Genomic DNA, 24,745 nt, shown 5'->3' on the forward strand with positions numbered 1-24,745 from the left:
AGCAAAACAAGGCAAAATTGAAAAAAGAAATTATATTTGTACAAACAAGGAGAAAATCATTTCCTTCTGCGGTTTAAAAAGGAGTCACCCACGAGTATTGAAATAATTTTATCAGATTCGCTTGAAAGTAGTTTTACAAGCTTGAAATATTCTGAATTTCAATATATTAATTTTTATGCTAATTTATGTTGAGATTCGTAATCTCGTCTCAATGATTAATTAGTAGATAATCTTTCTAACAAATATGTGTTGAATAGATATATTTCTTGACTATTAGAAGGTTAGATATATTTTAGCATAGGAATGAAAGTACCAAGTTGTGTCATATTAGAATAAAAATTTGAGCTGAAAATATTGTTATATGACCTTTTAATTATTTGTCAGCAAATAATTAATTCATATAAAAAAATTAATAATCTGAATTAGTCTTTAAGTATTATAAATATTTTTTTATTTTTAATTATAATATCATTATTTAAAAATAATTGCTTGACTTATATTAGTAACATTACGATTGTCATAAAACATGTGATCCTCATCCAATATCCATTATTTGTGATCCTTAATCAATAAAATATCTAACACTCCAGTCCAATGCTGCCGTCATTATCGAACGGTCGATATCCAACACTCGCACGAAGATTCCAAGAAGTTGCGTGGCTGCCGACTTTTAGATGCAAAGCCTCATTGTGTCGATGTTACACAAAAGAGAGCAGTCCGGGTAATTGCCAAAACTTAGAACTAAACAGTAGCTTAGTCAGAAAATCAAATGCCAGTACCGTTAAAATGACCGATAAAAATATAAAGAAACCAAAGCTTTAAAAGAAATCAGCCAAATCACGAAGATTGAAGAGTAAATCTATGGTTTTAGATTTTTATTTTATTTTTTTAGATAATAGATATTATTTTGATGAATTTTTAATATTAGAATAATGTTAGGAATTTCGATAGTAGAATTCTAACTTGAGATCCAATTGTTATGTATCATTTTTTTATTGGATAATGAATTTCATAACTAGTAAAATTAATATTTTGATCATCTAATAAATGACTATCATATCAGTTGAGACTCAATTATTGGGATCCTTAACATTGCTCTTAGTATTAAATTGGACATCTTAGCTAAATCAAATTAAAAATCAAATTAGATTTTAGGCTTTTATCCAACATCTCTTTTTTTTTTTTTTGGGTCTATTTGAAGTGAACGAAATAAAAATACAACAGGTTCAACAACTGGGCAATTGATGGTCAAGTAGAAGCAAATCAAGGCTAAATGGGAAAGAGAAATGATATTTGTGCAAAACAAGGAGAAAATCAGTGTAACTGAAGAGAATCAAAGTGCTTTTGAGATCAAAAATTGAGGCAAGAAAAGGGTCGCTTGATCGAATGAAAATGCTAAGAGCTGATGGCAAAAGAGAATAAAGTTAAATAAGAAAACAGCTAGCGCTAGCAGCGACCACAATAAACAGAAAATTTGAGATGGATTTACAATATTTCTGCCTTTCTTTATGCTTTAAAAAATATTGCTCTATCAAAAAAAATATTGAACATTTTTATTATTGGAGTCACAAATGACCTACACAATATAGCAAGTGACTAGGAATAAATAAGAATATATAACTCTCTCTAATTCTCACTCTGGCTTTTAATTGTCACTCAAAACCCAGAATTCATCCTTAAAGTGTAGGCAAATCAGGGATGACAGCGTCTGGTTGTCATACGTGCCTTTTAGTTTTCGGATGACATGGCGTACACGTCTTTTGTAAACCGAACATGACATGTCGTACTCTTTGTTTTGAGATCATATTTCAAACTCTTCATGCTATGAATGAAAGATAAACTACAATCATCAAAATATTTAGTGTTTGTTTGGTAATGTAATGTCATAGTTGTGAATTGAAATGATTTGGGTCATCGTTCGTTATTTTCTGGCAATATTGTCTGGTCGTGACTATTTGTTAAATATTAAAAAAATAAATTTATATTTATTAAGTATAAAAAAAATAAACAAACAAAAATAAAAGGAAATGTTTATACATTACATAAAATAATAAGAACAATATCAATATTTCACACTCTATAATTTAGTGATGTGTTATCCAACTGCCATACATTGGTCCCAAACGGAGACTTAAATATTAAAGTCCAAAGTTATTGTGATGATGACTTATAATTGCCAAACTTGACATACGGGTAATCATGCATTATAAGGTGCTGATTTCTTCAGATCCGAACCTTATTTTTCATTTACAAATAAATAAATGATGTGACTTCACGGTTGGCGGGGTCCTTTGTGTCATTTGGGCATTTCACTAAATGATTGATTGTAGCAGGAAGATTCCTGGAAGTTACCATTTGCCAATTCTACTAACATTTTCAAACTTGGAAAACCCTTCAATCAATCTTTTAGTGGTAGGCTCTGGTAGCTTGGTTTGATTATGACGTATGATTATTTGATAATAAAGTTAGAGGATGTATTAATATAAAATTTGTTTATTGGTGTTGAAGTTAATTATCTCATTAATAATAGTATAAAAAGTTAATTACTAAGAAACACATAGCAGTAGTTAATTGGTGTCATATTATTGGTATTCTGGGATATAATTTTATATCATAACTTCGTAAGTGTATACTTACTCATCAAACTAATAAAATTATTTAAAAATTTCAGTTGGAAAAAATAAATTATATTATTTTCATTTTAAATAATCTATAAGTTAACTCAAAACATAATCAAGCTGAGAATTAAAATAATGCTACTGTATGAGAGGATTTTTATTTTTTCCAGAAGTTTCACTAGGAAATTATTGATACATAGCTTTATTCGGATCATCTCAGTTCAAACGACAAATAATTGAAAGACTAAGCTAAATAGACCAGCCAACAACATTGCACAAGAGAGTTCAAAAATTAAGGTCATGGTATTAAGGTGTTCTATCTTGAAAAGTATAGCGTAGTAATAAAATAAAAACTAATAGTCTTTGGTAAGATATGACATTTAAATAATAATTTTCACAAAAATACAAAAAATATTTATAAAGTACTTCTATAGTGAGGACACCCTCACTTTGTTAAAAGACATATATTTTAACTCATTAAAAATTTTATTTTTTTTATTTATTGGTGTATTGAAATATGTGTTATTTAGTTTGTTAGTGATATCATTACTTTGTTAAAATGAGAATGTCGTTACTAGAGAATCATTATATATACATATATAAAGTGCTTCTGTCCAAGACCTAGACTTTATTAAAATTTAAGAAAGCAAATATATTTTATATGGTATAATAGTGTAATAACATCGCACAATTATATCATATAGAGTAATAGTTTTTCAAACTTTAATAAAATTCAAGATTATAGAATGAATGATTTTTATATATTATAAAATTTTTTATCATAAATGGAGGACAAAATTAACATATTTTCAAATTATAATAAGTATTTATCAAATAATTTAACATTGCAATTTCTCCTAACTAGTATAGTAAATAATACGACCTAGGAGATACATTCATTTCATAAGTTAGTTGTTAATAATAAATGATATATGCAGCTCCAATCATCATTGTACGGTGAGTAATTTCCAGTTATAAATAGATATTACTCCCTTCCCAGAAATTTTTGATGACTTAATTTTGTGGGATCAAAATCAACATTGAATTTTTGACCAGCTGCCAACAACTTGTGAGCAGTTCACAGTGGGTACTGCACATGATGCCTGTTTCTCCTTTTGCATCTATTTTTGTTGTTAACATTAATTTCAATAGCAGCTCGTTAATCCCATTTGTTGATTTGGGACTAGATAAGAATTTATCTTGGAACTCCAATTCTCCAATTATTTTAGTTGACAATATATTTAACATTATTAATTGCATATTATTTAATTATCAGTATATAATATTCTTTAATTTTCTAATTTTATAGGATTAGACACAAAATTGATTATGCCTTTTGAAATTTAAGGGTTATGTCAATTGAATAGAAAACTTGGAGGTAAACTTGTGGATGTTTTTGTTGATTATCAATTTATGCATGAATTTTTGTTTATAATTATTATTTTTAAACATTTTTATTGGTTTGATTTAGGGTCAATTTGGTAATCCTGTAGCTTTTAAAATAATTACAATTAGCTATGCTGTAGAAATTGATCAATCGTCAAGAGAATTAGCTGAACATTTAGTAAAATTTATTTTTAAAAGTACTTTTAGTTTTAAAAGCGTTGTATGAATAAAACTGTTACACTAAAAATTAAATGTATTGCCCACTTGGGTAAATAAAGCTACATATTACAACTGTTACACTAAAAATTAAATGTATCTTAAACCCAAACTTCTTCTTCTTCTTTTTTTGACTAACAAAATTAAAAACAATAGTGAACACATTCTTTAATAAACAATAAGTAATAAATAAAATCGTGTTAAATTTCTTAAAAACTTTCTTTCACGGTTTGCTAAATATTTTTATTAGTATTTTAAATAAATAAAAATAGTTGATTTAATTTTTTTAAATAAACTTATTAGGTTCATGTAAAGATGTTTTTGTTATTTTAAAAAGTGTAGAAAGTACTCCTAAAAAAAAGCGTAGAAAGTAAAACTTAATTTTTTAAATTTATTAGCTGAGTGCATAAATAATTGAGTGTTCATAATGATTTTTAAAGTATAGATAGTCGGACCCTAATATTTTTAATATATGGAAATTTTGCTAATATGTTAATGAGAATTAAAAAGATAATTAAGGGAGGCAATCGAGACATTCAGGATAGTTAGGATGGGACATGATTGTGAGCGGTTAGATATTGGTCCTAATTTTGATCACAAATATATAAACAGGACGAGTTTATCTCTACTTACATTCCATTTGATAATTAAGATGAGAGTGGAATTGTCAAATCCCAAATCATCCCGGACCACTGCCACCAAGGGTACTCTCACTAATAATATCTAAAGAAAAATCTACATCTATTTCATACTTTTTTTTAATGGAAAGAGCCCTCATGGGGCTTGAAATGGTATCCTAAATAATATTGAGAATATCAGGTCATGATTGGGTTTGTGACAAACAAATACTACATAGTTGGGATACGTAGTTATAATGTCCCAATTTATGTAGTATCTATCATTTAGCGCACATATAAAATATTAATCAGCTTAATTAATTTATAAAATTTAAATCTAATTAATAAGTGATACATAAATGCCAAGTGCAATACTGTATATGCAAATCATGTTTGTGGATCATTACAAAATTGGCTCTTGAAAACAAGCAAGAAAGCTTAATTAAGAACTTAAAACAAAAAGAATTAGATTGAGAACAGTCAAGCCTTATTTTTTCAAGGATGGAGCTTATAAATCTTCAAGTACCAACATACGCTTGGCCCAATTGTTGTTATTAAAATTTCAATATACATATATAAGTATGATATAGCAAAAATTTGATGGTACATATGTCGGAATATACTAGTTCATGGGTGCATTTGATTATTGTTTCCATAAATTTGAACCAGGAAGGACGACACGATAAAATTTGATTTTATGGTATGGTTGATTTCATAGCTCATGCACTCATTTCTTAAGATAATCAAATTTTCTCTGGCATCTTTTTCAACTGTCGAAATATCAATTATGATCAATCAAAACGATTTCAAAACCTTTCATCGAGACATATTTCTAATACAATATTGTGAAAATTACACTAAAAATTTAATTTATTATATATTATTATCCAACGAGCACACAAAAATGATTTCGTACAAATCTAAAATACTAAGCAATTTTCAAATAGAATTTACCATGTACTACAAGAAAATAGGGTATATGTGACCCCTACTGTGAATGCAAAAGCAGCCATTACGCATATCACTAACTTCTAACTTTGTAACCCCGAGTTGCTTTTGTTACCCTTTATGTGACGGCCACACTGCTGTCACATATGTTACGAACCGCGTGACGGTGAAGAGCCGTTCGGTATACTAATATTTTAGAATTTTAAATTTATTTCCAGTTAGAAAACTATTCGCTGGACTCCGTGTTGCTGGCCACCATCGTAAACATAACTGGTTGCCAGCGAACGGCGTAAAACGCCGGCCATCTTCTTCTTCAACGTATTCTCCCTTCATCTTTTGAGGTAAGCTTGTGATTATGAGTTTCTTCTCTTACTTAGCTTGTAATTATAGATTTTGATTTTTTTTAATTCGTATTGTAGCCGTTATTGTCAATTTTTGTCCCGCCAGCAATATTTTTTTATTCCTACAAGTTGAAGCCCCTGTGTTCTTGTTCCATTGGTGAGTTTGCTCACTCAAATTAATTTTGTTCTGCGGAATTTACAAAGTTCAAATGGATTCATTTGAATTACTATTGAATTTAGCTTTAATTTCAACATCCATTCTAATGTTTTGCAATTAGATTTAATTTAATTTTATGTTTAAAGCTTCTACAATGAATAGCGGAGCTTGGGTTTTAGTTTCATTTTCTGGATAACTTGTTTTAGTTTGTCTTGTATGCTCACCAAATGCTTGTTATATTGTCTGATAAGTTATATACATTGCTGATTCTACATTAATAATGTTACGTTGTATTTTCAGAAATTATAATACAAAAGTTTTTGCAATGGCGTGCATCTACAAACTGAATTGACTTGTAGAATAAGAGCTCGGAGTAGTGTTATGTTCTTGAATAATTGAAAGTTCATATTGTGTAAGAGCATGTAGATGTAAAGCATCATTACCATTTCTACAAAGTGCTTTCATTCTGTTCATATGCTCTTCTTGAACTTTGAAAGGTGCCTCGTTCAAGTCCTAGCTATAACTACTAGCTTTGATTAATTAAGTTCCTATACTAGCTGAAACAGATTTATTTAATTAATTAATTGTGTATGTACCAATTATATTGAAAGTATATGAATTTTTTTTTAACATGAATGACTTCTAAATGACTTAAAAACCTAAAGGATGTGTGAAACAATGCTCATTTCATTTGAATGAGCCCATTAATACTTTTATGTCTATGATTTTCAATATTGGCTAAAGCATTTCAGTTAAGTAGTTTACCTAACAGAGAAAAAAATTTAATAGAAAACTTCAGAGTTCTAACAGAAATATAGTTCACTATGCAGATATAGTTATTTTACGGTATACAAATCAAGTTGTCCTAATCTCAATGTCCTATGACCGATTTTATTTTATATAGTCATTAATTTTTTCCTTGGTTTTTTGTGTTTATGAGTATGAAATAGTGGGATTTGGTGTACCTTAGCATCTTTTGAAAATTCTCTTTCAGTGTGGCCAACAGAAATATACATATAATCAAGTTTCTTAATCGTGTATATTAGTTTTGGGTATGAATGTTCCTATTCTAGTTCTAGGCAAAGCTTCTTCGTTTTGGTCTTCAGATTTCCAGTAGGTTAAGTTAATCAACTATCATAACTGGCTAGCTAGTTATTGTCTGCCTTGGCGCCATTACCCAGGCCATTATATTGCATAGCATAAGGAATAGTGATTAGGTGATTATTAGTGATTTGTTGAGCTTATTATCGACCAAACAAACATATTCGCCTTTGCCCACAACTTAGTTTGATTAGTTATTAGACCATAAAGAGCCTTGATCTATTCATTGGCTTTATTATTTTTATTTGGTTTTTCTTTCAACAATATTGTTGATTTCTTATAAAAATATTCATTGGTTTTTAAACACCTAATCATTGGCTATATGAAGCTAATTAAAACTGAGGCTTTGGATCAATTTCTTCTAACAAGATACAAATGAGCATTAACCTATCTCCTATGAGTAAATTTTTTTAATATCCTTGATTTGTAAGGATCTGGAGGCCTGAAATCCTCTAGATTTTTTTTAACACTGTCAATGTTCTTTTTATTCTGAGAAGGAAATAAAAGGTTTTATGTTTCATACCCAAATAGTAAGCTGGCCTTGTCTTAACATGGCCTCCCGAGGACTTGCAAGATTCATAGTGCCCCCCACCCCAAAAAATAAAAATAAAAAACACAAATAGGAAGATTTTGCAAGATTCACCACCAGGTTTTTTTTAATTTGTTAATTGTGTGTACGTGCTAGTTATATGTTGAAAGAATAGGAAGAAGTATTTCAACATGAATGACTTAAAACTTATTGCTCAGTAAACATAATCTGCATGTATTTATCGTTTGTATTTTTTATGGTTTTGCTAAAGAAATGATATGTGAAATAATGCTACATTGCATCAGGAATAAATTGAAGAGATTTATGATATTTATGTGTTATTCAAATTTCAGATTCAATTTTAAACTTTTGATACGTGCATTGAAAGCTTAGACTTGTTTAAGAAATTATTAATAGACACATGTTTTTATTAGTGTCATCTTTGGATGATAGTGAGGATCATATGTCTATTAATAATTCTTGAATTGTCCAGGCTTGGACAGTTTGGGAATGCATAGTTCACTCTGGTAGCTAGTAGCTGAAGTTTTTTCCCACGTAAAAATGGGTTTTTCAGTAGCTGCTCCTCGTGTTCTCTGGGTACGTACTAGGTGAATGGGTGTCATGTGTTGTTTTGGCATAACGCATAAACACTTATATAGCTATGTCGTGTGCTTGGAGAATTATAGGGAGATGGTGCCGAAATTTTTATAAACGTGGAAGAAAACTTTAGGTACTTGAGATTGAAGAAACTTATGCATTCTTGAGTGGGATATGTAGGATTACTTACCTTTTGTAAATATGAAGGGAATGTTGGATATATTGGGGATAGTGTAGGAGCTGAGTTGGATGAATGTAATTGGTGATGATTTTGCTGAGCTGACCTTGGTTTTGAGCTTGTAATTTTGTTTGTAAATGGAGTGCTATCTCCAATGTTGGTTTATAAATATGTTTCAGGACTTGCTGACCTAATTTTTTGTTTCTAGGTTACAGGCTTTATATATCTGTAATTGATGGCGAAGTGAAGTTCCCAGCACTTGGCGAGGATGTTTCTTTACAGAAGGTATTGGAAACTGTTTTTTACATTAATTATTGTTGTATATATACTTTGATTTTCACATCTTTTTCTCTGATTCTTGTGGCTTTGCTTGCTTTCATATATGTAAATTCTAATGAAATTAACCATAAAATTGTAAAATGATCTTTTTATTATATTGCAAAACTGTGCACACACGAAAATATATTGTTTAGTAGTAGAAATGAAGAACTAAAATGATTTACTTAACTAATTTTTGTAGCGCATTAAAAGGAGATAGTCATGGACAAGTGTTGGGTTGGTTTGCCAAATAGATATCCAAGTCATATACTGATGGGGATGAAAAATTTATAGATTTTGCATTTGAGAATGTTGTTGGTGGTACAAGAATTTAATATCCTTTTAAGAAGTGTTGTAATCTATATTTCGTTATAAGGAAAGTGGCTGATGATGATATGGTTGGAATGATACAATGCATCACGTAATCAAATGTTCAAGTTACACGCAGCATTGTTATGGACTATCAGTGACTTTCTAGCATTGCCAACTTGTCTGGGTGGAGTATTAAAGGTAAATAAGCATGTCTTGTTTGCCAACAAAACACTAGATCTAATTGGTTGATACATAGTAGAAAATTTTGTCACGTGGGTCACCGTCGATTTTTACCAACAAATCATAGGTTTCCAAAATATAGTGTCTTTTGATAAAACTAGAGAGTAGGGACCAGCACATTCTCGGTTGTCTGGATCTGAAGTGAAAAAGCAGTTTAATATACTTACTGAGTATAAGATTGAAGACTTGAAAAGAGGAGAACGAATAAAATGAGAGAAATGATAAGATTACTTGGAAGAAGAACAGCCTTTTTTACGAACTACCGTATTCACCATGATCTTGGTATCATGCACTGTTTTGATTTTTGTTATGAACTCAGATCAAAAGTTTAATGTGATCAAAATTTTTTAAAAATAGTGAAAACGACTCCTAATAATATGGAAGATGGCTATAAAAGATAAAAGGAAAGGCTTAAAAAGAAAAGCCATGCCTGTCAAAAAAAAAAAATAATCAACAAAAATCAAAACGGTGCGTTTGAGAGTGTATAAAATACATTTAGAGTGGGAGTTGTGTTGTTGCTTGAAGGCAGAAAGATATTTGTCGACGAAGCCAAAACCAAAGATGAAGCCCATAAAGCTCAAAACTCCACCGGAGCAAATTCAGACAATTACGAGGGTTATGTTTGACATAGTCAGGGAAGACGGTCCTCTCACCGTTGCCGAAACTTGGGAACGCGTCAAGGTGTGTGTATCTGTTAAATTGAATTTCAACCGTTTGATCTGTAATTATAATTAATCCAATCGATCTGACAGTGATCACTGACCATAATACTAGTAGCTGGAGCGAGTGGGTTGACGGGCAAAAGCCACATGAAGATTGTGTTGAGATGGATGAGGGAGAGACAAAAGCTCAGGCTCGTCTGCAATCACGTGGACCCTCATAAGCAAATCCTGTACACAACTTGGTTCGCCAAACCCAACAACTTGAAGCAGCCAAAATCAGGGAATGATCCTTCTCCGTCACAACCCTAGCTGCCTTAACCTTGTAGTGAGGCGGTGAAGATGAAGTAAAGCATAAGTAGGACAATGAAGATGGAAGCCCCTCAGCATGTAAACTTTTCAACAGTGACACGGCTCTTATTCCAGAGGCTGCACAGAAGAGCGACCTGAATCCTCTTCAAGACTTTCAAATTTTTATCAAGTAAAGCTTTCAAAATTTCTCAACAAATTGATTATTTGGTGTGGCTGCTACATTTTGTGCAACTGCTAAGTTAGGGAAGACAGATGTGAAGCAAACAGGGAAACAGAACAAACAGGGCAAAAATTAAAATAACAGAACAGCAATGATGGCAATCAACAAACTAATAGCAATATTGCATTTGATTCTTTAGGCCAATTGTTCATTCTCTCAGCATTCTTCAATAGTTTTTGAAAACTAGATGTGAAGCAAAAAAAAAAAAAAAAAACAAATTTAGACAACAGGAGCCCTGTATTCAGCATCATATATATACCTTGAATACCTAATATAATAAATTTCACATGTAAAATACTAGAGATTTCAAACAGTACCAGCAATAGAATAATGACAACGACAACAATAACAGAAAATTACAAGATTGCTGATAAAATTTCATTTGCATGGATGTATGACAAAAATTCTGTGATTTAATGTGCGTTCATGCATGCAAGTCCTAACGTTCCTGTGATCACAAAATGAAACTGAAGATAAATCAGAACAACTACCAAATTTGACTGAAAATTCAAAAGAATTTATATTCAAAATGTCAAAATAAACTGGAAATTTATTGCATATATTACAAGAAGCAGTACACACCAATGGTAAATTGATACATCGTTTTTGAACTTAAGATAGTCAAAGGAAAGAAACACAACGGAGGGTTAATGAAACACTTTCAAAGCTGCATTAGTGAATAACCTCAGCATGTAAACTTAACTTCAAAGGACGGAGCACAAGTTTCACAGAAAAACAGCCCTTATTTCTGATGCTGCGAACACAGAGGAGTGACCTCAATCTTCTTCATCACTTGGGAATTCTGCAATTATAGAGCACGACATTGAGCATGAACTAGAAAAAATATTTATTTTCTACAATTTTCATATAACCTAACTAACCAAGATTAATTTTGTGGTAATGTATTGGGTCATTAATTCATATGTTTTTACTGTCATCACTTTAGAAAAAACTAATTTCTCATTGTGAAATGGCTCGTGAAAAGTATTCTCATTTAAAAACTAAATTTGAAGCGTGGGAAAAAAAAAGTCTGAAGGCTTTCCACATGAAAGTGTTGTCACTTTGAATGATATTTTCTAGGGATTTCATTCTAAAAATAAAATACGTGGGACCTTATTCTTCAGATTGACAGCTCGCCAAGTACTAAAGGCGTATGAGATCAGTACTGCGATGAGTACCGAGACGACCCCTCCAACAGCTGAAAATAAAATTAGCATTCATCAATTTAAATTTAAATTCATATTATGAAATAAAAACTAATGTTAATGAGTTTCCGAGGAATTTCATAAGATTCTCATATAAAAACGTGATAAAAAACTCACTCATCAATAACAAATATTCTAACCTTTTCTTGATGTAATTGTTGTATGATTGTGTTAAGGTCATTATTAGACCAACGCAGTTTGTCATCACTCGTTCCGTACCGAACGTTTAGTCTCAGAGGCGTGCTTAATTCTCCTTTGGTGAAAATCTTCATCTTGGGACAACCAATCACCCACAAATCTTCCAAAGATGGGAGTTTGAAGGCGTAATTGCCAGAGGAGAAGCTTGTGAGACTGTCTAAATCAAACAGGGACAACGCACTCAATTTGCTGAAAACAATCTCTTCTTTTAAATTTGGTGTTTCATCTTCGTCACTTATTACGACCTCTGTCATTGCTGGGCATCCAAATACCCTCAATGATACGAGTCGCTCTAGACTTTTTGCTGTGGAGGATGTTACTAAGTTCATCAATTTCTTGCAAGCAAAAGCTTCCAGGCGTGTGAGATTCCAAAAAGATACCGATGATGATGGCAATAGACTTAACAGATTTTGGCAGTGAAATGCTCTTAGAATTTGAAGATGTTGAAAAATGAAGTCCAGCTGTTTGTAATCGTGTTTCCACAGTTGCTGCAGATGATTAAGTCTGGTCAGGTGTAACCTTTTTATCAGTGCCAGCTTCCTCGCACGTGCCTCCAAATATCCTTCATTTGAAAACACCACTTCGTACGAACAATCCGACAGGAAGAGAAGTTCCAGATTGTGAAACCTCTCAAGTAAAAAAAGTGGAAAGCAAGCTAAGTCATCATCCCCAACCCGTAGTAGTTTAAGACTGCCAAAGAGGTGTTGTGGGAAATCGTCTTGCAAAATCATCGTGATGTCTTTTCCACTTAATGCCAGTCCCTTCAAGTTGGGTAAGATCTGATCATCATCAAGCACAAATTATTATCTTAGCACATTGATCCCTGATTCCAGACTGGCAAAATTCATTCTGTAATCAAATTTTCAATGATCTAACTAATTGGTCTGTGAGTAAGAAACAACAAACACAACTGATAAAAAATCTAAAAGTTGGTTTCATACCTTCTTGAACGATAATAGGGGCTGTTGTGCCGGAACACCAAATTGATCATTCTCGTCATTCTGGGATAAGGTTATTTTATCACAATTACACGCCACCAAATTTTTTAGTGCTGGCCATTCCGAAGTATGCATTCCAGGGTATAAACATCTAAGTTCTGGTAGACCGTCGAGTTTCAGAGTGGTCACCCGTGGAAAGACGAAATAAGCGGTCACTTGATCTGTTCTGTCTTCCGAAATGATTTCTTGTAAACTCTTACATAACCGTATCTCCAGGTGTTGGAGTTGCTCAAGGCTTTGGATCGTAGAAGCTGAAAATATGTATTTTAATTTGTCACAGCCCCACACTATCAATCGTGTCAAACTTTGAAAGCAAGGAACCATGCCCGGAAGTTGATTGTAATGCCAAATCTCGTCGACATTAATAGCATTCAGCTCCAAAGCCTCCAAATTTGGCAACACTACCTAAAGATAATTTTGTCTTTAGATCCAATATCCATATAATAAGTGCTTATTGAGAGCTTAATTAGTGAGTGTATGAGATTTTTTTTTTCATTTTCTTTTTATAAATGATTTAATTTTTTTTGCACATATAGCATCAAATGCAAGTGCATGATAGAATAAAAAAAATGCAATATCCATATGAAAAACACTTGTGTGGGCCAATTTGGTATTACAGTTGCTGATTAAATAAATTGCTTCTGCTGTACGGATGTAATAAGTAGTTGATTAAAAAAGCAGCTAGGTGTTTGGTGAGTTATATTGTTGCAGTTGATATGAGTTTAAAAAGCAGCGTATATGCGTTTGGTAAATTTTATTATAAACTTGTTATTTTATCGTATAATGACCAAAATAGACATAAGTTTAATTACCTTTTATTTTTTTGAAGTATGTTTAATAATGTTTAGATGTGTCATTTTCTTTTTAAAACACGTAAATTATATTAAGTGAAAAAACTTAATAATTTCTTACATAAAATATGATAAAAATTTATACTAGTAGATAATACAAATAAAATAAAAAAGTAATACGTATTACTTTCAAATTAAACTTGTTGCAATAAACACCATGACCATATAAAAAATATAAATAGATTGAATGTTAAAAGCTATGGTTATGAAATTGATTTTTAAAGTTATGATTAATTTTCATGTATAGTTAAAAAATTATATAATTACATGCAAGTCTTTTTAAATTTTATTATAGAAAATACAAGTATAAATTGTATAATATAAAAAAAATATGAACTTATTAGATCAAAACTTTGATATTAGAGAGAATATATAGTAGTTGTGGTGGTAATATGATATCTGATGACTTATATATTAGAGTGTATGGAAATTTATGACATAATTATCTTTGTTAAAATATTAATAAGGTTATGATAGGAAGTTTAAAACGATGTGGTAGCTTATTTAATAAGCTGCTCATGAAAAGCAACCCTATCTGCTTTTAAAAGTTACTGTCAAAATAGAGAAAATTATAAAATAAACAGTTTTTACAAAATTTACCAAACACTATTTTTGTCACAGATTATGAAATAGACAGTTTATTGAGTTTTAACCTCAATCCCAAATGAGGCCACAATAGCCACATGAGAAGCACTTATTGAGAGCTTAATTTGTGATTGCATGAGATTTTTTTATTTATTTGCTTTTTCTAAATGATTTAATTTTTTTGCACATATGGCATCAAATGCGAGTGCATGATAGAATAAAGGAAAAGAAGAAGAAGAATGCATTAGCCTACGCACCTTCTCGTTAAAAAGCAGAGTTGAAGTATCCGAACTGATCTCGTTGGAACTAGCTGTCAATTCCTCTTGTGACTCTTGTCTGTTTGGTGATGTGGAAGGAGTCTTCACTTCACGGCAAAACCTTGTAACCTTTGGAAGCTTTCCCAGAGTCAAAGATCTTAATTGACCAAACTCTATCTTTTCATCAACATCAACATCAGCTTCTCCTCCAGTTGCAAAAATCTCTTCCATGCTGCTGCAATTGATAACTGCAATCCTCTCAAGTCTTGGAAGGCATTTTGTACTACTCGAGAGCCAGAAGATATTACTTAACTCATAACAATTTTCCACTTTTATGGTTTTGAGTTCATTGAAGGACTCTATTTTGAGGCGATCAATACATATCCTCTCCATATTGATCAAATTGTGAAGAGTAAGGGACTCTAAAAGGGGAAAGGCGACACAAGATTCTCTCTCTATTGAATCGACGATACACAGGAAGTCTGGATTATTTTGAACATGGAGATGCTTCAATTGTGGAAAGCCCTCAGTGTCCAATTCTAAAACAACATTCTTGATGCCTTGCAACCTATCCAAACATAAGTATTCAACGTTATTGATACCCTGCAACTTCTTGGAGAAAATGGCCATAGAATCAAGCTTGAGCTTCAATGTTCTTAAGCTCTCATGATTACTGATCATAAAGTGCGGCCGACTTTGAAACCAGTCCTTCCCAATAACATTGATAGAGTCGAATGATCCATCTCCTATTGATATATCAAACCTTTCCAGCTTTTTGGAAAAAAAGCCATCTGATAAAATGCTACCATTTTTAACATCTATTTCTAAGGTTGTCAGTCGCCGCAAATGCATCAATTCATCGAGGCTGGCATTACTTCTTTCACTATTGGCTTTTTTCACTTCCCATTCAATAGAGCAGTTAGCCATATACAGTTCTTCCAATCGAGTGAAGCTTGATAAGATATTAGGCACAATAAATTTTAGTTGCAAGCAACCTGTTAAATCTAACAGCCTTAACTTAGTCAGTTGACCTAGTTCGTCAGGCAACCGTACAATATCAGAACTTATAAAGCTAAGGATTTCTAGATTCTTCAACTTTCCAATTATGGCTATGTCTCCCAACATGCTTGTTTCTAGACACAGTGTTTGAAGATTTGCTAGAAGACCAATTGAAGATGGCAATGAAAATAGTCGCATTCCTGTCAAATCTACAACTCGAAGCTTTTTCATTCCTTTAAAAAAGTTGTCAGGAATATTGACCTCGACAAAAGAGTCTTTGGGATGAATAAGTAAAAATTCAAGTTGCGGACATTCCAATTCCTCAGAAACTTCATGAATGCTACTATATAGTAAAGAGATTGCATAGCATTTTTTAAGTGCATCCTCATCTGGCCACTCCCACACAACCTCACTTCTCACCGAGAAAACATGTTGTTCTCGACATGCAATTGATATGGCAACATCGCAGACAACATCATGCATAGAAAATTGTTCAATACTATCACCCTCAAGCAACAAACAACAGTCTCTAAGTTCATGAAGCAATGCATATAATTTGTTTCGTGCATCTACCATCCTGTTGACTCCTTGAAATATGCCCAAACCCATAGAGTATCTAAACAAGTCTCTGAACCAAAAACTGTTACCTATTAGACTACAGAGCAGAAAAATTTTCTTGAGTTGCTCACCTTTTAGATACTTGAAACTCAGCTCAATACTTGAATAAGTCTCTGCAGGCACACCTTCGAAGTTTACCATTGAAGGCGTTTGGAGTTCTCGCAAGGCATTCTTCCATTCATGCAGACTCTTGTTTCTCAGTGCCCTTGCTACTGTAGTCAAGGCAATGGGCAAACCTCCACATGCCTGGGCAACATTAATTGCTATAGACTTGAACTTACAATTGTCAACATCATCACCAATCATTATCTTAAACAATCTCCAAGCTTCTTCTTCATTTAGATTGCCAATCAAAAAGTTATCTTTGGAGCCCATACTTAATAGTACATTATTATCTCTTGCTGTGAGCAATAGTCTACATCCTTTATGATCATTTCCAAAAGGAATTCCAATCGTCTCCAAATCAAGATGTTTCCAGATATTATCTAGAATCACAAGAATCTTATTCTCATTCTTCAATCGCTCATACAGCCTGCTAGCTCTTCTATATTCAGCTTCATTGGACAACTCCAGACCTAACTTCTCTGCAATTTCCCCTTGAATCTTTTTTATGTCTGGAGTTTGTGAAACCTCTGAAAAAACCACACGATCAAACAACTTCTTTTCCCTGGCTTGCCTAGCAAACTCCTTCACCAGTGTCGTCTTTCCAATGCCGCCCATGCCGTACACTCCAATAATGCTGACATTCACATCAGTCAATGCATTTTGTATAGACTTCAAAGTAGAAACTCTTGATTCGAAGGCCTCGTAACCTTTGTTAGACTTAAGCCATATTTCCTCCGGAATGGTACGGTGGGAAACGATTTCAAACTTCTTAACTTCTTCTCCAAGTTCAACAAGGGCCTTCACCTCTGTCTCTGCTTTCTTGCTAAGCTGATAGCGGGTCTTCAAATTAGGACACAAGCCCTTGAGACAGCGCTTATTTGTTGACTCCTCATCTTCAATGAATTTGGCTGCCCGGTCAATGATGCCATTCGCACTAACCAGCCACTTCTCAACCTTCTCTTCAATCTCTTCCCCTTTTTCTTTCGCCTCTGAAACTCTGCGCTGAATGCTTGTACGTTCAACCTTCAACTTCTCCATTTCCGCCTTGAGATTCTCAAGGTTGGCATCGTAGTTCCGCTTACGCAAATAAACAAGTTGGCGTTCTGTTGGAGGAGCCAAGCATTTTACAAGTTCCAAAACAAGAGTAACAATGATTTCCAGCATCTTGAATCCTGACAACAATGTAGAAGTGAAGAAGGCCAAAGGAAAGTAAAAACAGAGAGACAGCGATACGACAAGCAGTTGTGGAGCTAAAAATAAATAACGAACAGGCAGAAGCAAAGTGTTTTTCGAATAAGAAGAAGGAAGCAAGAAAAGGGTTTCTATTTAGATTAAGAATAAATGTAAAGAGCTAAAAAAGCTGATGGGTACAGAATAAGAAATGATTAAGAGAATGGGGGAGCCAATAAGACTGTGGAGTGAGCAAACGTAAATAAAATTTTCTTAACCTTTTGTCATACGTGTATATAAAATAATATAATTAATTTTATATTTTTATGCAATAACTATTAATTATATTTTTTCAAAATTAGTTAAAAGAATAATTAAGTACTGAATCCAAATCCTATCCTAAATGGTTAGATAAAAATAAAGGAATGAAAAGAGTAATGGTAGATTAAAGAGAAAGTGATTGATTAATTTATGAGGCCAATTAACGAAACGACAGATCTGGTTTCCATGTTTGTAATTTAAGTGTATGAGTACGAGATGAACCGACTCTTTGTCGAGTCAGGCAAATAGAAAGAGAAATTACTAAAACAAGAACCAGCAACTTTTACTCACACATGAGCTAATAATGTATTGAGATTGTGCAGAATAATATAAAACCTTAAAACTAGTATAATAAATTTGTCATGAAGTTTTAGCCTTCTTCTTCAACCAATTACAACACTATCTTGAGCTCTTTGTTTCTTTTTTTAAATTATTCAAAAGATCTCTGTCATTAGTTTTTCAATGATAAAAATTATGTTTTTGTCTCATAAAATATAAAAAAAAAAAAAAATCAAACATATATTATAGGTTCGTTTGATATTATTTTTAAAGGCTTAAAAGTCATTTTGAAAAGTTAAATGCTAATTTTGATATTTGGTAAAATTTTTAGAAATCACCTTTGGTAAAATCACTTATCCTACAACAAATTTCGGAAAGCAAAAAAGGAATACTTAATACAATCTATATACAACCTTATATATATTATAAAAATCTAAAATTATCCTTATTATTTAGGAAATAAAATTATTAACTTTAAAGATATTTTAACAATTACATTGAGATATCAAAATAAAAATAAAATTAATAATATAAAATATTTATTTCTGTGATCAATTATTATATGTACAAGATAAATTTTTTTTTATATACATGTTAATAAATGTATAAATAAATTTTATCTAACATTATGTTCAATTCGGTCATTTACATTAATAGCACTTTAGAAGTAAATTTTCCTAAATGTTTAACTGATTATCTTCACAGTGATTATTTCCACAACATAACTACCAAAAATTATTATAAAAGATACAACATTACCAAAAAAATATTGAGGTACATTTTAATTAGGTAATTGACTTAATTATAAATCAATTTATTATTTCCATATGTGTTATCTAAACCAGCTCATTAATGAGATCACTCTTTTTCTTAAATAAAAATATTCCTGCCAAACAATTGTTAACAAAATTTCAAATATAAATTACAAACAACAAAATTTTCTAAAGTCATAACAATTATTTATGTTCTAAATACATGTAACTAAACCACATTGAAAGTTGTCAAAACAGGAGGATCTATTGTTAGTAAAATTATTTTTCAAGCAGATGCAGTGACAGATCGGATTTGGTTTCATGTTTCACCCTCAATAACTTAATTTTCATATATAACAAATCATCCATATTATTAACAATATCATCACCAACCATAATCTACCTAAACATAAACTAAGCATAACACATACATATAACTATATACATACCGAACCAGGAAAACAATGAAAGCTACACGTATCCGGCTCTACAATTCCTTGTTGATACCCTTGTGCTTCTGAAATAATCAACCAATTATAAAAATTAGCATAGGCGCAACTTTACCCCTTTTTTGGAAAACTTAACGATAAATAAAGTATACAAATCTCTAAATTAACTTCGTCCCCATGAAATTCAGCATAAATAGAAATAGAATTATAGAAACCTTACTACCTTTTATGAGAAATCCAACTTATATATTTGAGACCTCTCTCTCTAAACACGCGCTTCCTCTCTCTGTACACTTTCCACCTTTGAATTTTCCTTCACTAAGTCTACCTAAATGAATTTAGCATTCTCCCAGTTTCTTTAGCATTTTTTCTCCGTGAAAATAGGTGAAAAAGAGAAAGTGGTTTGATTATTTTAATGTATGACAGATCTGGTTTCCATCTCTGTAATTTAAGTTTGTCAAAACGAGATAATCAACTCTTTGTCGAGTCCGTCAAATATAAAAGACAAATTACTAAGCCAAAAAAAATATTTTCCAATTAAATAATCATCAAGTCTTTTTCAATTAAATTAGGGAGTGCAGAACAACTGTCGAGAGATAATCATTGTTTATGGAGCCATATTATATTTTCGATTAAAATAGGTGCGCGTGAACAATTGGCAGAATTCGTATAAATTGTTGTCAGGTCTATTATAATTAACAAGCGGAATGGCCAATGGATGAAGAACCACTGTAATTTCGTTTATGAATTCAAAATGCTAAAGAAACTGGACATCAACGCTAAATGTCAGCCTGCGGCCCTTGCCTCAGTGTCTTTCAGGCGTTACTCTGGGTAGTTGATATACTGACCGTCCCTTTATCAATTAATAATCGAAATAGGTTAAAATATGAATGGATTGGAATAGTATGACTTGGAAATGGGATGACAATCAGATTAATTTATTCATTTAAACTGAGAAATCAGAATTAAAATAAACTATATTATTATTGATATATTTACTTTATCTTAAAATTACGATGAGTTGTTACAAGTTATTAATATGCCTTTATTTTTATTATAATAATTATTATTTATTATAACATTTGTCATAAAATAATAATAATAATTGTAACAATTTATATTGAAAAAATTTTATTGTTAATACTAAATAGGCAATTATCCATCGACCATGTGATCTTTCGAACTTTTTCAAAAATAGACAAACACTTTTTTCTTTGCAGAAATCCACCTGAAATTTACAAAGCGTTTCAATTGTTTACCGTCATCTTAACTCTATTAGAATTTTGTTGATGGCATAAGGATGAAATTGTCATTTTCACCTAAACATCCAAAAGGGATATCTTTCAAGCATGACTAAGATAAAAAAGTATAAAAAATTATCCTTCGGCTATATGATCTTTTAACCTTTATAAAAATATTAAAAAAAATATATGAACATTTTTTTTTTAACAATCCATCTGATATTTGTGAAGTGCATTAGTGCTCCACTACTATCATAACCCTTTAAAAATATCACTTAAACACGAGAACCTATTGCCTAAAATTATTTTTGAAGCAAATGTAACGACATATCTGATTTTGATCTTCGTGACTTTTAAGTGTACAAGAACAAGATGAATGACCCTTTGTCGAGTTGAAGAATTAAGATGAATAAATTACAAATCCAGAACAAATTTACAGGTGACATTTTAGAATTAAGCAAACTATAATTGATCATCCAGTGATAGGCTTATTTTCAATTAAATTAGAGTAAAGATATACATTCCAAATTTTTTTATCTCAAATTTAATCCTAGATGATATGTCATTAATTGAGTACTTGGTAATTCTTTCAAGATCTAAGTGAATTAATTATATTATCTCTCCAATCAATTGATAAATATCATATTATTTTGGATAATTTTTTTATCTCAAATCCTAGAAAAGAAAACAAAACAAAGGGAGCAAAAATATTTTTAGAAACGTAAAATAACAAAAAAAAACTTTTTCTTGTTTTTCTTATTTTCCACTGTTAAGCTTCAAAATGAACAACTTTATTTTACAATCTCTCAAATAATAATAATAACAACAATGTCATCATCATCAATAATAACAATTTATTAACTTTGTAGGATGGAGCTCTCTCAAATCTTCAAGACACAAAATGTGCTTGACCCCATTGTTGTCATTATAATTTCAAAATCATATGTATTATATAATATTAGGGAATATGGCATAGCAAAATTGATGGCACATATGTTGCAATATACTTGTTCATGTGGCGACACATTGAAGTAAAGCACAAGCAAAACAACGAAAAATGTAACGGGAGAGCTCTCATTTTGTAGATTTTCAATAGAAGTAATGCATATTTCACAAGGGCAATGGCCTTATTTCGCATGCTGCACCTGTGGAATGATTTTGAATCTTCTATTGAACTCAGGCATTCTGTAATCATAGAGTACAACATTTCAACAACAATTTTATATAGGTCGTTCCTATATATATTTTCTAGGTATACATACATAAATATTATTTTAGGTACATTTCTCGCAATAAAGCCTGCCCAATCTAGCGTTTTTGTTTTTTCCATTGGTTAATTATCACAAAACTCCACAGAGATTTAGCATGTTTTTAGTTTGATAGATTGTATTCGCGTATTCTCAAATACCTTTTTAGACGTTAGTTTACCACTTCATATAAATTAAGTTGGTGAGGATAAAATCATAAAAGTACACATTAATGATAAAAAAATTCAAGTAAACTTGAAATTTTCAAGGGGCAGTTTTTCGGGACCTCCCCTTAGGTTTGGTGTATTAAAAGTGTCATAGAAAGTATTCACATAATTATAAGAACCTCCCCTAGCGTTAGTACACAGTTAACTTGACTGTTAGTGGACTGATAAAAAGTCAAAAATGCCCTTAACTACAAAAATGAGTCCAACAATTTGGAGCTAAATAGTAAACACCACACTAGAGCACTAAAAAGTCTACAATAACCATGGAAAACAAATCATTGACATTTACATAATGTAAAAAAAAAAAAAAAAATTATGAAAATCAACAAAACTGTCAACGTATTGAATATTTACAACAGCAGTGGCTATAAATACAGTCGTCGTCAAATTAAAATATCATCATTAGTAAACTACTTCAATAAGACAATAAACCATGATTCACTCTTCAAAGCATTCAAAATACACAACCCGCACAATAGAATCACATACGCACACCTGCTAATGAAATATAAGAACAAACAGGAAATTGAACTGACATGGCTAAGATACTCCTTCCCCATAGCTATTAGAAAGATAATGAGCGATTTATGAATCATGATGCTTGCTTTACTTTCTGGCAGTGTTAGCTTCAAATTCAATGATAGTAAATGAACAATGGTTCATTCATTATGAAAGTAATTGTAAAGTTAGGAATTTATAATATTCAGATGTTGGAATTAGAAAAATATTCCTTAGTCGTTTCAATTGAAGCCAAGGAAGAAAGGAAACGAGTCTTCTTTTTTCAGGCCACAAGCCATATGAAGAAGGCAGACCAGAGCATAAGAACGAATGCTACTGCCACAGTAAAAGCTTAGATCAATGGTTAATGGTACCTGCCATGTCAATTTCATGACAAACAAAAATCAATTATCATCCCCAGACCACAACACCACCAAACCAACCTTTTGAATCTAAAATAACAAGTTAATAAATCAAAGATTTCAATTCATTTAAGTTTGAAATCAACTAAAATAGAAAAAAAAAAAACCCAATTTCTTTTATGTTCAATATAACTGATTTGGCATCTTCTTCAACACATTTTTATCATTCTTCATCATCACAACAATAAAAAGAAAAAAAAAACATTGAGTCCAACATGCAAGTTTTTTTTTTTTTTTTGGGAAACTAACCTTTTTTAGGTTCCAATTCTAGTAATCTTAGACGGTAGCCGCCGACGAAATTCGCTTGGCGACACCCTTTTGCCACCATTGCAGCTTGTCATGTTCATACGCAGCTTAAAATTACTTGAAGGCAGCTGGGATTTTATAGTTACAAAAGTTTCTTCAGAGCTTTTCAAGCTTGAAAATGGTTGTTCCATTTAATGAGAGAGAAAATGGAGTTTTCATTCATCTTAGATAAATTGAAGATAATTTGCATTGTGGGCAATAAATTGATTATCAGTGCCTAAATTTGGGTCATCGATGCAACTTTGGATTTTTTTTTCTTTTGATTTTTATTTATGAAACCACTAATTTACCCTCATATACTAATAATATACGAAATGGTATACTAACGTCAAAGAGTTCCCTATAATTACATGAATACTTTCCATGAGACTGTTAATACACGAAACCTTAGGGGAGGTCCCTAGAAGTTACCCAATTTTTAAGTTGTGTTTTGAAATTGGTCTCAACTTTGTAAATGTCCATTGGGTAAAGAACATAAGATTTACCCAGCACACATTAACGCCCACAAAAAAAGAAAAGGAAAAATGGTCATCTCTTTCCTCCATTCGACTTGAACCCATGAAACGCAACATCCCTTTCATCTTCTCTCTAATGCTTTGATTAAAAAACTTGCTTACGAAAGGGAGACCATGACACTGAATCCCAAGATGGCAATACTAGAGACGACTGATTCACGCCAGCGATGTGGAAGAATACCGACCAGTGACTTTCGTCGTCGACCTACAAACAATCCCAGTGTTTTCGAGCCGCGAATGAGGTATGAATAAGATTATTTCCGTGCATGTCAGTTTTGTAAGGAGATTTGATTAAAAAAAAAAGAATAATGGTTCTCAAAATTTTTTTGAGAGTATTTCTGTTGCTTAAATTTTTTTCCATCGATTAATGTTAGTTGTAGGTGAATGATTGTTGCAAATGCATGTTCGCTTGTGATTGATTGAAAATGACTTGTTGTTTGTTATGTTGCCGTGTGACTGATTGAAAATGGCTCTGAAATTTTTTTATTTGTTTAAGGTACTGATTTTGATTATTGAACAGGGATTCATGCTAGTTTTTATCAAATTAAAGATGAGATTATTTTTTAAGAGATCTACCAAACCTTCTTTACTATGGATTTGGCTTCTGACATACCTGGTTGGCTGGAGATAATTTTTTATATAGTCATTGCTGCTCGTATTAATCAGGAATATTGATTAGCAATGTACTGGATTGGAGATTGGTATAATTTTGGAAAATTAGTCGTAGATGCAACCTGATTATGGTCTTAAATA

General features: G+C 31.6%; 1 long non-coding RNA gene and 1 pseudogene across 1 annotated transcript; one reads left to right on the forward strand and one right to left on the reverse strand.

Moving 5' to 3' along the window:
- The first annotated feature begins 6,102 nt into the window (after positions 1–6,102).
- Positions 6,103–8,918, forward strand: LOC112098522. Its single transcript, XR_002905622.1, has 3 exons — positions 6,103–6,126; positions 6,205–6,283; positions 8,897–8,918. It is a non-coding gene; the product is annotated as an uncharacterized LOC112098522 (long non-coding RNA).
- Positions 8,919–11,869: 2,951 nt separating this feature from the next.
- LOC112098051 lies at positions 11,870–17,729 on the reverse strand (annotated as a pseudogene).
- Between the last annotated feature and the right edge of the window lie 7,016 nt (positions 17,730–24,745).

Source organism: Citrus clementina, unplaced genomic scaffold (genome assembly GCF_000493195.1).
Source record: "Citrus clementina cultivar Clemenules unplaced genomic scaffold, Citrus_clementina_v1.0 scaffold_5, whole genome shotgun sequence".
Classification (NCBI taxonomy): Eukaryota; Viridiplantae; Streptophyta; class Magnoliopsida; order Sapindales; family Rutaceae; genus Citrus; species Citrus x clementina.